The sequence below is a fragment of the Macrotis lagotis genome, chromosome 6 (assembly GCF_037893015.1).
Source record: "Macrotis lagotis isolate mMagLag1 chromosome 6, bilby.v1.9.chrom.fasta, whole genome shotgun sequence".
NCBI classification, from domain to species: domain Eukaryota; kingdom Metazoa; phylum Chordata; class Mammalia; order Peramelemorphia; family Peramelidae; genus Macrotis; species Macrotis lagotis.
Genome location: NC_133663.1, coordinates 19,105,030 through 19,119,570, shown reverse-complemented (window position 1 = coordinate 19,119,570; position 14,541 = coordinate 19,105,030). Strand labels below are relative to the sequence as shown.

General features: G+C 38.0%; 1 protein-coding gene across 1 annotated transcript in view; it reads right to left on the bottom strand.

The window, feature by feature from the left end:
* Positions 1–14,541, bottom strand: part of IQCJ (IQ motif containing J) — a 155,040-nt gene that overhangs the window by 3,259 nt on the left and 137,240 nt on the right. The gene's annotated exons all lie outside the window — the stretch shown is intronic.

Sequence of the window (14,541 nt, the reverse complement as noted above, 5' to 3'; positions counted from 1 at the left end):
TATATAATGCTGATGTTTCTTCCAGTCAATGGTGAATTTCTGAGATTCTATGAGACTCAAGTTCCATAAGGATATGGAGAGTGACTTATTAATTTCTATATCTACCTGAGGACTCAGTACAGTGCCTTATATGAAGTAAGTGCTCAAAGTATTGGTGAATGAAAGGGAAAAAAGGTAATTCAATATATGTTTAGATAGATCCATCCAAGCTATAAAATTGGTTGTTTCTATGGCAAATTGTTTTCACTATGTTGATTGGCTGGCTGGTTCAATTCAATCTCTTTCAATCATTTGGAAGAGAAAAAGATTACTAACAAATTGCTATTTGATGGGATAGAAGTGTTTTAATGATATTTAATAAGATTATATTTTATTTCCTCAGTGAAAATGCATATAAGCTTCTAGGAAATGATAGATTTTGGTTATGATTTGTCACACTGAGAATAATACCAAGCTGAACACGCTCATGGGGTGTTTACAGAGTGGATGCTTATAACATGGTTGCTAAGCTGATTTGAGAGATGAACCACCCTCCCTTATTCCTAGATATTTGTGAATTCTTTCCAGTGCCTTTCGTTTAACATAAACATTTTCTCTTTGAGAAAGTATATGGCAATTGGTTTTTACATTTTGTTAATGAGAAGAAACATCACAGAGAGTAGAAAGTACACTGGCTTGGAATTACGGATTTTGAAGTCAGATTCAGTCTCTGTTATTTTCTCTGTGATTTTGAGCAATTCACCTAAGCCTTCTGAGTTGTTGGTCTGGATGGTCTCTAAGCTCTAAAACAAAGACCCTTTAAAAGAAAACTAATAATTAACACTGTGTCATATTTTCTTATTAGATTCTAAACTTCATGAGGTTTAGAGGTGCCTTAGAGTACTTGCAGTAGGTGCTTTAAAAATGTTGGTTAAATTGAGTACAATCAGCATGGTACAATGGAAAGACCAGGGAGCTAGGAGTTGGAAGACCTGCCTTTTAAATCAATGACCTTCCCTTGATATTACTTGGGAAATGTGATATAAGGTTGTAATGAAATATTACTGTGAGGAGCAGATTTCAGAAAAACCTGGAAAGACTTATGTGAACTGATACAAAAGTGGGCAGAACCAGGAGAAGAGTGTCCACAATAACAGTGACAATTGTGCAAAAAGATAATTCTGAAGGACTCCTAAAAGAGTTTGAATGCAAATCAAAGCATACTATTTTTCATTTTTTTGTATTTTTCCATGTTTTTCCTTTGGATCTTTGTCTTCTTCTGCAACTTGTTTAATAAGGTAATATGTTTTCCATGATTGAGCAAACATGTTTTTTTAATTTTTTTCTTATAATAATTTAATTTTTATTAAAGATATTATTTGAGTTTTACAATTTCTCCCCCAATCTACTTCCCTCCCCCCACCCCACCAGGGAAACAATCTGTCAGTCTTTACTTTGTTTCTATGTTGTACCTTGATGCAAATTGAGTGTGATGAGAGAGAAATCATATCCTTAGAGAAGAGACAAGAATTCTAAAAGGTAACAAGATCAGACAATAAGATATCTGTTTTTTCTAAATTAAAGGGAATAGTCCTAGAATTTTGTTCAAACTCCCCAGCTCCTTAACTGGATACAGATGGCACTCTCCTTTGCAGACAGCCCAAAATTTTGAGCAAACATGTTTAACCTATATTAAATTTCTTATTGAGTCAGGTAAATGAGGGAGAGAGAAAAAATTTGTAACTCAAAAGTTTTTAAATAAATGCTAAACATTTATATGTGACTGGGAAAAATAAAATATTATTTTAAAAAACAAAAATGCTTTTCTTTGGGGCTTGGTTCACTCATTTGTAAAATGAGAGAGTTGTAGGAAAACAATTTCAGGCACAAAGGTTCAATCTGTGCAAAGGCGTGAAAATGAGAAAGGGAATATTGTGTATATACAAGACAAAGTGTGCCAGGTTGTCTGGAATGTAAAGTGTTTGAAGGAGGATCAAAATGAAATAAATATGGAAAGAAGATTGGAAATATGTTGTGAAGGGTTCTAAATGCCAAAAAAGACAATTTTGTATTTTATCTCAGAAGAAATAGGGAGATACTGAACATTCTTGAGCAGGAAATATGGTCAAATGTCAATTGGCAGCTGTGGATGAGTTTGCCATGTAGTAAATTCTTGATAAATGTTTATTGATTGATTAGATTAGACAGAGAAAACACGGGAATCAGGAAGATCAACCAGGAGGCTATTGCAACAGGCAAAGGGAGGGCCTGAAAGAAGATGGCTCCCTTGTTAATGGAAAAAAAGATGATGGAAATCAGAGATGGTGTGGAATTAGAATCAATAAAAATTGGCAACTCATTGGACATGAGGAAAAGAGAAAGGGTGAGTAAAGATTGTAAACCTAGCTGACTATCAATGATGGTATACTCAGAGAGGTAGGAAAGTTAGGAAGAGGAAGAGGTTAAAAAGAGGGAAGAAAAAGGTGTCCAAGAGGCGGTGGGAGATGATGTAATAGAAGACAGGAGAGAAGGAGGGATGCATTATGGAGATTTGAGAGGCATTTGCAGAAAAGTATTCTGAACTTCTGGAAGATAAAGAGATTTCCAAGAGAGAAAGTTGAGAAGAAAAAGAGAAGAGATCCTACGGTTGAGCCTTGGGTACACACACACACACACACACACACACACACACACACACACACACATACACACACACACATACACACACACACACACACACACACACACACACACACACATACTCTCATGGAAATGGGACAAGAATGACTGTCCAGGAAAAGCATAGAACCAGGAGCAGTCAGTATTATGAAATCTCAGGAAGGAGAAAATATCCAGAAAATGACAGTTAATCTGTTAATAGGAATCTAGTGATATAAACTATGTGCTAGGCAACAGTAACAAATATTTTTGAGATGTTCAAAAAGAATGGGGATTGAGAAAAAGTCATTAGATTTGATAACTAAGAATTTAGTTATCTATGCCCAAAGGGCAACAAAAATAGGCATACCCTTTGGCCCAGCAACACCACTACTGGGTCTATATCCTGAAGAGATGATGAAAAAGGGTAAAATCATCACTGGTACAAAAATATTCATAGCAGCCCTGTTTGTGGTGGCAAAGAATTGGAAATCAAGTAAATGTCCTTCAATTAGGGAATGGCTTAGCAAACTGTGGTATATGTATGTCATGGAACACTATTGTTCTATTAGAAACCAGGAGGGATGGAAATTCAGGGAAACCTGGAGGGATTTGCATGTACTGATGCTGAGTGAGACTAGCAGAACCAAAAAAAAAAAAAAAAACACTGTATGCCCTAACAGCAACATGAGGGCAATGATCAACCTCGTTGGACTCACTCATTCCATCAGTGCAACAATTGGGGACAATTTTGGGCTGTCTGCAATGGAGAATACCATCTGTATCCAGATAAAGAGCTGTGGAGTTTGAAAAAAGTTTCAAGGACTATTCCCTTTAATTTAGGAAAAAAACCAGATATCTTATTGTCTGATCTTGTTACCTCTAAGATTTTTTGTTTCTTCCTTAAAGATATGATTTCTCTCTCATCACACTCAATTTGGATCAATGTACAACATGGAAATAAAGACTGACAGATTGCTTTCCATGGCGGGGGGGGGGGAGTAAGACTGGGGAGGGGATTGTAAAACTCAAAATCTTTAATACAAAAAAAAGAATTTGGTTATCAGAATGAGAAAGAATCAGTTAACTAGGAAAAGATTTCCCTTACAAAAATTTGATATCCAAACTATATGAAGACTTCATAAAATCATATATAAACAAGATCCATTCTCCAAATGCTAAGTGCTCAATGATTATGAATGGGCAGTCTTCAAAAGAAGAAATTAAAGCTATCAATAATGCTATGAAGAGTGTTTCAAATTGTATAGTAATAAGAAAAGCCAGTAGATAGAGAAATTAAATATTAGAAAGACAGAAATTGTAAGCTCCAGAAGAAATAGGATTAGAAGCTAAAGAGTCAATTAAAGGGCAACTAGGTGGTGCAGTGGATAGAGAGCACTGGCCCTAGAGTCAGGAGGATCTGAGTTCAAATGTGGCTTCAGACATTTAAAAATTGCTTTGCTGTGTGACCTTAGCCAAGTCACATATCCCCATTACCTTAAACAAACTTTAAGTAAAGAAGAGCCAATTAAAAGAATCTAATTCAAACTCTTAATTTTATAGATAAGAAACTGAGACCCAAAAAAGAATCATACAGGTAGTGAGTAGAGGGACTTGGATTTGAACTCAGAGTCACTTACTCTGATAACTATTATTGAGTGTGTGATAGTTAATTAGGGAAGAAAAAAAAGGATTTACATGCAGCAACGAGAGCCCAATTAAGATAAAATAACAGAGGCAGAATTTGGCTTCAATCTTCTCCTCTATGATGCTTCTTTTCATTAGCAGAATACCAAATCCAATCGCCATATGATATGTCAGTGGTGAAAATTTTATATTAAGTGTAGGGCACTAAGAAGGAGTCCCAAAGATCTAGGAACATGAGAAGGTGGTTCATCACTCAGATCTCTACAAATTTTCTCATTCTAGATGTCATTCCCCTTCCTTGGACCTCAGTTTCCATATCTGTAAAAGGAGGAGGCTGGATAAATTGGACTTTGTGATTTCTGCTGGCTCTTGCTCTGTATCTGTGATCATCTCATTGAATCCCTCAAGACTATTAAATGAGATGTTAACACTGCCCCCATGGTTTACATTAGAACTTCATTCCTTTAGGAAAGTAGGTGAGAATTTGTGCTGATTTGGATCATCTGAATGCTTCCTTGATGACCTATTCTTTCCAGTAAATCAGTTGCTGAGTATTTGTTGAGAGACTACTGAGTGGCTAGCACTTTCCTAGGCCCTAAGGGAAGGTTCTTTTAAAAGGTCAGCTTATTTATGGTACTTGGTCTCTGCCAAGTTGACATTTCAGGTATTTGAGGTTCAAGTTTGTCATGTGAACTTTCTGAGGTTTCTCCTAGTTAACTTGCCCTTTCCCTACCTACCACTACCCTCATAATCAGTGACTACAGTATTCATGGTGATGTTCCCTCAAGCACCCTCACTTGCCATTTCAAAACTCTCCCTAACTCCCATGGCGCATATATATATATATATATATATATATATATATATATATATATATATATATATATATATATATATATATTCCATTCCAGCCCCCACAAGGCTGGTCAGGTCATAGCAGTAACCCTGAACTCTGAAATTTCTTTCTTTTTTTGTCAGAATAAGGTTCTTTTTTATTTTAAAAATGAAAACAGTAAAGTCGTTTGTGGCTAAAACAACCTTCACTGGAAAGAAAACTGGTACCTATATAAATCAAGAGAACAAATCCAAAAGTCTGAATTAGCTGCCCCATCTTCCCAGAAAACAGCACAGACAGGGTTAAAGCAGAGGGTATATGGAGGGCATAATCAGAAAGTATGGTCATTTATAGTCAAGTACAAGGTAATATAATCACATAGAAGGAGGGTAGCCCTAGTAGAGACACATTCAAATCTACAGGCCCCACTCCACTCCCAATCCCTTTTTAAAAAATTCTTTTCTCCACTGAGGAGGGAGCAATGACAGGAGTATTGATGATGGTGGGGGTGGGAAGGGATGCTTCATGGCCTGTGTTATTTTGCCAAGGCCAGGATGTTATCAGGAGGGGTAACAGGAATTGTGTATTTTTTCATAAATGAAGTGGAGAAATCCAGTGTGGGATTCAGGCATTCTTTATTACCCGTCAGAGTTAGTTTACAATGCTATACATGAAGTTGTGAAAAAAAGTTTTACTATACCAAAAATTACATTAAAAACGTTCCTCCCTCCACCCTCTTACAGGTACAATGGTGGGGAAGGCCTAGAGCCCTCCAAAGCAATGACTTTTGTGGGGTGACCTGATTCTCAGGTGTGTTAGGGGAAGGGAAATGAAAGGCTCCAAGTAAGGCTTGTCAACAATAAAGGGGCAGAGGAACGTTGTACCTAGAAGGAAATCGAGAATCTTCAGATTGGGGGTGGTTGGGGGGAAAGTTGCAGAAGAATGAAGTGTTAAAATTCCTTTCTTTGGAATAATTTCCTACTGTTCCTTCTCTATATTTTACTCTTTCTAAAATTATTTATCATGATTACAGTGACCTCTAGTCTAGCTAGGTTGTTCTCCAAATGTATCACTAATTCTGTTCTTTGCTACCTACTTACCCATCATCCTTGTACTTCAGGCTACTCCCTATGACTTATTTATTGGGTCATAGATGCAATGTTCTTTTCTTTAGAAGGGAGGGTTCTTGTACTAAGGACTTCCTTATCCTCAGTAAATCAGAGCTTCTATGTACATTCATAGATACTGAACACATAGCTTTTTATACTATTATAAAGGCAGCTCTGAATCACAAAGTTCCAGAGTTGAAAGAGACCTCAACCTTTGTCCAACATTAAACACAAGGAATCTTCACTGTTTGGCAATGGAAAATTCAACCAGAAACAGCTAGAAAACAAAATTTCAGGAGTCAGACTTCAGGACTTTTAGTCAGGAGGCAGAAAAAGAATACATTTAATATTTAGGAAACAGTTTAAAAGCAGATCTAAAAAAAGTAATGACCCAGTGACTCCATAATTGTGGCAAAATACATACCAACAATGGACCAGTTCAATCAAAACAAATGTGAATAATGATGATGATAATGATAATAATTGAGGATGATAATGACAATAATGATAGCTGATACTTCTGTAGTACTTTAGCATGGGCAAAGCATAAAATATCTCACTTGATAGTCACCAACAACCTAGGATAGTTTATATCTTTCCCAGCTGATCCAGGGATAGTTAAATAGTGGCTTGAGGGATATACTTGGAGGTGAGAGAACCTGAATTCAAATCCTGCCTCACAAACTTAGTGACTGTGTGACCCTGGGTGAGTCACTTAATCTCTCATAGCCTCAATTTCCTCTGCTGTAAAATGGATATAATAATATCTACTTCATGGAGCTGTTAATGGAGATCAGTAAGGTAACAGGCAAAGTACCTTAAAAATCTTAAAGTTATTTATGCATGTGTGTACATATAGATGTAAAGTGAGAGATATGTGAGTGAACACACATGTACACCCTCATATGACTCTGTGTGTGTCCATGCTATTTATCACGACTGTACTTTATGGTTGAGGAAGCTGATTTCTAGTAAAGTTTAGTATCTTGCATGAGACTTGTAACAGCCAAAAGCAATATCTGAGATTTCTACCAAGTATTATTCCCATTTTATAGAATAACAAATGGAGGTCAGAGAAGTTTAGTGACCTATTCATGGACCTGCATCTCATAAGAAAGAGATCTGACACTTCTATACTCCTTGATAGGTTTGCAAAGAACTTCATAAACATGATCTCCTTTGATCCTTGCAATAAATAGCCCAGTGAAGAAAGTATTGCAATTCCCATTTTGCAGATGAGGAAACTGAGGTTTTGGTAAGTGAACTTACTTGACCCTTATCAATCTTCTAGTTGGGATTCAAACCCAGCTGTCAGCTCATGCCAAAATGGACACTTTCACCATTATGCACAAGGGAGATCTGAATTCAGTTTTCACCAGACTTTTCCCCCCAACTCAGACATTTCCAGCCCTCTCATATCCTAAATGACCCTCAGCTGTGTAGATAGGCTGAATTTGAACAGTAGTCTCTATGAAGGAAATAATTATTATGGGGGGAAAAATCTTTAACTCAACAGAGAAGGATATGGGACTTGTCTAGGGTAATGTTAATATTATCCACTCTTTGAGAGTATTTCCTATCTGGAGTCAACCCATTTTAGCAGGTCTGGATGAAGAATTTCATAATAACAAGGAGCAGATAATAACAAGTACAGAGAGACTATAAAAATATAGTAGACATGGGGTTCAGATGTTCTCCCATGCCCCCATGGAGACATATTAGTACAGATCTGACCAGCTGAGTCTTAGCCCCTTTTCCTGGAATCTAATCAACAATCAATAAAACCCTTTTCTCAGTTATTAGGATCATAATTATCACTCCATTCCATCTGGCAAACATACTTCCCTTCCCTGCTACTGTGCAGAGTGCAGGTCCTAGAGACATGGGAGATCATCTCAAGTGGATTTTCTAATCATGCAGAATTATAAAAATAATTATCCAATGACTAATAATAATAATATAATATTGATAGATACTGGAGTCATCCTAGACTTCTGGCTATCCCCCCCATGTCCAAGTTCTTGCAATTTCACCTTTCAGCATCTCTCAGCTACACCCCCTTCTCCCCTCTCACCCGGCTCCCACCCCAGTACCCACCCTCATCACCTCAATCTCTGGACACTACAACAGCTGCTGGGGGCCTGCCTGAATTAATTCTCTCCCCACTCTAGTCAGGCCTCTATTCAGTCACCAAAGTGGTTTTCTTAAATCCCAGGCCTGATCATGTCATCCGCTCGGCTACTCAGTAAACTCCAGGGGCTGCCTGTTGCCACTGGAATCAATTATAAAATGCTCTGCTTGGTAATCAAAGACTTTCATAATGCAGCCTCCTTTTCCTTTTTCAAGTCTTCTTACCCTGTACCTCCCAACATGCATTCTTTGATTCAAGTGACTCTGGTCTCCTGGTTGTTCCCCAAACAAGATCCACCATTTCTTGGCTCTGGGCATTATCCCTGGCTGACCCCAGGTCTACTATGTTCTTCCTCCTTCATTCAGATTCCTGAGTTTCCTAAGTTTTTTGGCTTTGCAGAGGCTTTGCACGTTTTACTGGCTTCTGGGGACCAGCCCTTGTCCCACAAGATAGACCAGATGAACTGTTGTGTATTTATTTACTAGCTAAAATCCTACTGCCTTCCTCTATTAGTTATATACAACTTGTTCTTTATCCAAATTGCTTTGTATATATTTCTGTTCATATTGTCTCTCCCATTAGTTTGTAAGTTCCTTGAGGTTAGGGTCTGTCTTTTTGTATCTCTAGCTCTTAGCTCATAAAAGACACTTAATAAATTTTGATTGATTGATAGATACAGTGTCATTTTAATTCTATAGGGTTATAAAAATTACAATAATACTATTATTATTATTGCAATTATTCTATAAAAATCATAATTCACCATCTCTAGCACTGTAAAATGTACAAAGCAAAGTCCTCATAAGGACACATTCCAAGGATCTTTCTCTCACTTTGATTTGGGTGGAGCTGGGGCGGGGGCAGACTAATGAATTCACTGGCTTTGTAACTCTGCTGCAACTGAGATTATTAGAGAGTTGTTCAGAATGCCAAGAGGTTGAGTGAGTTGCTCAATGACCCAACATCCATGAAGTATCATTTATTAAGCACTGGGCCATATTTTACTGGCTTCTGGGGACCAGCCCTTGCCCCATGAGATAGACCAGATGAACTGTTGTGCATTAGAGGAAAGACCTCAGTTCAGGTTGTCTTGACCACGAAGTTAATCCTCTAACTTCTGTACCATTTTGTCTCCCTTTTCCATTTTACAGATGATGAAATGAAGGTTCAGAAACATTAACAGCTTTGCCCAAGATCAAGCTAGATTTCTAGGTATTTTTAATTTAACCCAGCACTAAATAGAAATTTATGAGTAACCTTGGGCAAGTCACCCAATTCAAATGATCCTTCATTTCTTCATCTGAAAAATGGGGATAATGGGGGTAGATATGGACAGCTTTTCTGAATTCAAATTCATTATTCTTTCCACTCTGCCAACCTGACTCCTATTTTGCTATCAGTCATTTGTGGGATCACAGTTTGTTTCTTCCTCCTTTATAGCAAAGAACTTGAGAGACTCCCTAAAAAAAAACCACTGTTGATACTTTGAAGTTCCTCGCAAAGCCAAAGTACCCACATGCTCAGGTGAGACCCAACTGGCCCTACAACTCATGAAATGCAGTTTAAAAAGAAATTGAAACATATGGTAAAGATTCAATGCCCAGAAAAGGTAAGAAAGCTGATTGAGCTCTGAGAGAAGAGCAGCTATTTATTTTTATTTTGACTGTGTTTTCAGCAAGGACAAGTATTTATTCTGTTGCTCTTTTTAGAATTCAACTTCTGCATATTCTACAGCAGAGGGCAGTGCGACATTTTAAAAGCACAAAGCTGAACATTTTTGCAGCTCTGGGCAGCCACATTGATAGTAAATTCATGTGGACTTTCCAAATTTCCTCTGGAGGTCACAGTCTGTTCTGGAGGCTGGTGATGGACATACGAGTTTTCTTTAAATTCAAGGTTCTCAATCTCCATCTTTAGCTTGCCTTCTTGCTCTCCATACAGATTATCAACTGATAAACAACAAACTTCCTATCATTGCTAATGTAACCCTATTTTAGGGGAATTACATTATGTTAGATTATAAATGATTACATCTTTAATTGGATGAGTCAGAAAGCATTTATCCAGACAGACTGCATGTGACAGACACTATACTGAGTCCTTAGGATAAAAAGAAAAGTCTCCAAGTATCCAGTTTCTGCCCTCAAGAGCAGTCTATTGGAAAGTCCTACCTTTGGGGAAACCTATAGAGCTGTGTCACTGTCCTGTCTTATTATATGTCTTGAGAAGGGCAGTGTGCTACTGTGGGAAGTACAGACTCAGAGGCGGGAAGAGTGAACATCATTTCCCTCTTTAGACACAGCAATTGTATGACCATGACCAAGATTTCCCTCATTGGTCTTTAGTTTCTCACCTGTAAAATGGGCATAATCATATCAAATATCTCTCACAGTTAGGAGAATCAAATAAGATTATTTATGTAAGAGATCAGCACATCTTAAAGCACTATATAAATGAGAGCAATTGTAGTTTCCTTGCCCCCTAATAGGTCTAATTAGTACAAATAGTAGTATATCTTCTAAATTATGAGCGGCTCCAAAGGTCCGATTTTTACATGACAATATATCAATAGCATCTAGCCCTAGAACTCAATCCAAAGCATCCACAGCAGAGGGAAAGGAGGCAGTGGGGCTTTCCACCTCAGGAAAACAAAGTGGAAAATGCTGATTTTTCAGATGACGATGTGTGACCAGATACACTGTCCCTTGAACTGGTGAACCTAATTCTGAGGCATCTATGTAATGCAGTGGATGGAATGCTAGATCTGGAGTCAGGAAGACCTGAGTTCATATCCAGCCTCAGATACTTACTAGCTGGGGGATGCAAGGCAAGTCACTGCAAGGTGATCTGCCTCAGTTTCCTCATCTGTAAAATGGGGATGAGTATAGCACCTACCTTTCAGGGTTACTGTAAGGATCAAATGAGATATTCATAAAATGCTTAGCACAGGGTCACACCCATAGAAGATGCCGATTTTTTGTTCCTTCACTCATCTAAATATGACTGTTTAGGGAGGCTAGAGGAGAAAGAAGAGACTGGGGCAGAGTGAGAGTTTTCAGTGGTTCTAAGCTTCTCCCCACCACAAAAGTGGATCATCTTATCCCTAATGCTCCACTGATGATGACACATGGCTGAATTCTATGATTTTAGAAGAAACACAATTTCCATAGATCTGAAGGGTCAGGAAAAGAAGTATGATGTTAACTTCTCTTTTTCACACTGGATTCATTGCTGTCCCTATAGTCATTTCAACTCATTTTCCTCTGATCAGGAAATGGTGGGCTCTGCCTAGAATGTTCTAGAATCCTGGAATTAGAGTGGACTGCAACACTGATCACTGATTTAATTCAGTCCAGAGAGATCCCCCTCTCAATGCTCTCCACTCAAAGACCTTTTCAGTTCTCTCTCTCTCTCTCTCTCTCTCTCTCTCTCTCTCTCTCTCTCTCTCCCCCCCCCCCCCCCCCCCCCGCCACCGCCAGTTCCCTACTTTGTCCTCTGACATAGCCTGGCTATGTGACCTAGACTAAATTCTTGAATTGAATTGAACCACTGAACCTCTGTCACACTCTGGCTGTTTTATCCTAACCAGAGAAATCTCTTACCCTCTTACCCTTCTAGTCCAGTGGTATCACACTCAGATAGTTATGGTGGCCACTAAACCATGCATGTAGATCCTTTGGACCACATTGTGACCTAGAAAACCATATATATACATATATATATATATATATATATATATATATATATATATATATGTATGTATGTATATATATATATATATGTATACACACACACACACACACACACATATATATATATATATATTATATATATATATATTTCTTTTTTAAATGACCCATCAACACATTCAAATCAGATGTTGCTGCTGTTTCATTGTTCCAGTTTGTCAGACTCTCCCCACTTGGGACTTTCTTAGAAGACACTGAAGTGGTTTTTCCATTTCCTTCTCTAGCTCATTTTATACATGAGGAAACAGAGGCAAGGCCAGGGTAAGTGCCTTGCCCTGGGTCACACAGCTAGCAAGTGTCTGAGGCCAGACTTGAACTCCAGTCTTCCTGACTCCAGGGCCAGCACTAGCCATTGCACCACCTGACTTTTTTTGTCCTTCATTACTGAAGAAGACAATGACATCAGGGAGGTGATGCCATGGCATGCATGTGAATTGGGTTAGAATGAGGGGGTCTGTGCTAAGTTACCAGCCTCACTTTCTCCTCCAGAGTCACCTGGGTTCAGTGGCCAGGTAGGAATCAGAATGACTGGAGATGGCACTAGATTTAAGGCAATCAAGGTTTAAAAGACTTTCTCAAGGGACTCCAGGGATATCCACATTTCGGCTGGCCCTCAGCTGGCGGACATTCAATCCATTTCTCGGCCTTACTTGCAGCCATCCCACCTGGGTAAAATGAACCAAAGCACATACCCTACTAACATGACCTTGGGGGGCCCAAGGTCATTTATCTATCTGAACTAGAGTAGGACACTAAAAGAGAAAATATGATGTTGTTTATTTTTTAAAAAGGAATGAAACTAAAGAAGTGTACTAGAGAGAGGCTTAAATATCGTGTGTAGAAAAAAATTAGGCCCTTTTTCCTTTGGGCAAGAGATAATTTTGAAGTAGAAGTGAAAATTTCCATGTGACTTGTAAAAACCATCTTCTTACTTGACCATCAACCTTCTGTGCTGAGAAATATCCACTTTTTTATTCATTTTTCTGCAGACTTGTTTAGTTCTCTGGCTATTAAGAGTACAATAGCCTCTTCTTTACACTTCTGAGTGGAAAGCCTTCGATTTTTCCCCTTTATGATTCCTCTTTCCTTCACTAAATTTTGTGACTTGTGAGGCTTGAATTTCCTTATTCTTCAGAAAACCCGGCTTTCTTGGCTCCAAATGACTGCTTTCTAAAGGAAGTACGCTTTTCATTCTCTTGGCTTTTTCAACTGGGTCCCTTGATCTTTCAAGTCTAAAACCTCCAATTACCTCTTCATATTTGCAGTCCTATTCCAAATCCCTTCTGTATCACCACTTTAGCATGCTTTCAAATTCCATTAGCAATCCATCTCTCTGTATATAGATTTTTTAACATTCAAAGTCACTTTATGCATCATGCCAAACACTCATAATCATCATATTGTCTGAATTTACTCCTATTACTATTCCATACTGCTCAAAGAGAAACTTAATGTTTGTAGATCAAATACTCTTTCCTCTTTTGGGATGGAAGAGACAGGAGATGGCAAGAGCAGCCATTTCACTGATATAGGGAAATCTTGGGAGAAATTCTTGTTTCTCCAATAGACATTGGCAATTCTTCTGTAATTTGAATCACTCAATTAACAAACATTTATTAATTATCTAATATTTGCCAGACATCATACAAGGGTCAGAAAGAAATGAAATAGACTCAACTTTCAAAGAGCTTGGGGTCTAATGAGGGAGTCAGCATATACTAATTAGCCCTTATACTAATACAAGGAGTATAATCTTTTTTAAAATCTTAATGGTATTTTATATTTTTCCAATTGAATATGGAGATAGTTTCCAGCATTTATCTTTGGAAAAGTTTCTCTCTCCCTCCCAAGACAGTAAGCAATGTAATATAGTTTAAACATGCACAATTATGTTAAACATATTTCTATATTAGTCATGAGTAACTTAAAATCTTAAAAAATTGCCTTGGACACTGAGTGGCTAAGTGATTTTATTTATAGGCACCCAGCTAATGTCAGAGACTAGAAATGAACCCAGGAGTTCAAGTCTTCCGGATTCCCAGGCTAACCACATTATACTATTATACACAGTCTTTTCTTTCTTTTCATAGAATCATATGATCTCTGGAAGCAAAAGGAAATTCAGAGGTTACTGAGTCAGATCCCCTCTATTTATAAATGAAACTGGACAGGGGGAGATAGATAGATAGATGATAGATAGATAGATAGATAGATAGATAGATAGATAGATAGATAGACAGAGAGAGAGAGAGAGACAGAGACAGAGAGAGAACAGAGAGAGACAGAGAGAGACAGAGAGAGAGAGAGAGACAGAGAGACAGACTAGGAGAAACAGAGACAGAGTGACAGAGAGAGAATCACATCATTTTCATGTATAAGTTTCCATAGTCTGACCCCTCATTTATCATTCTCATTCTCAGGGAGGCAGTGTTA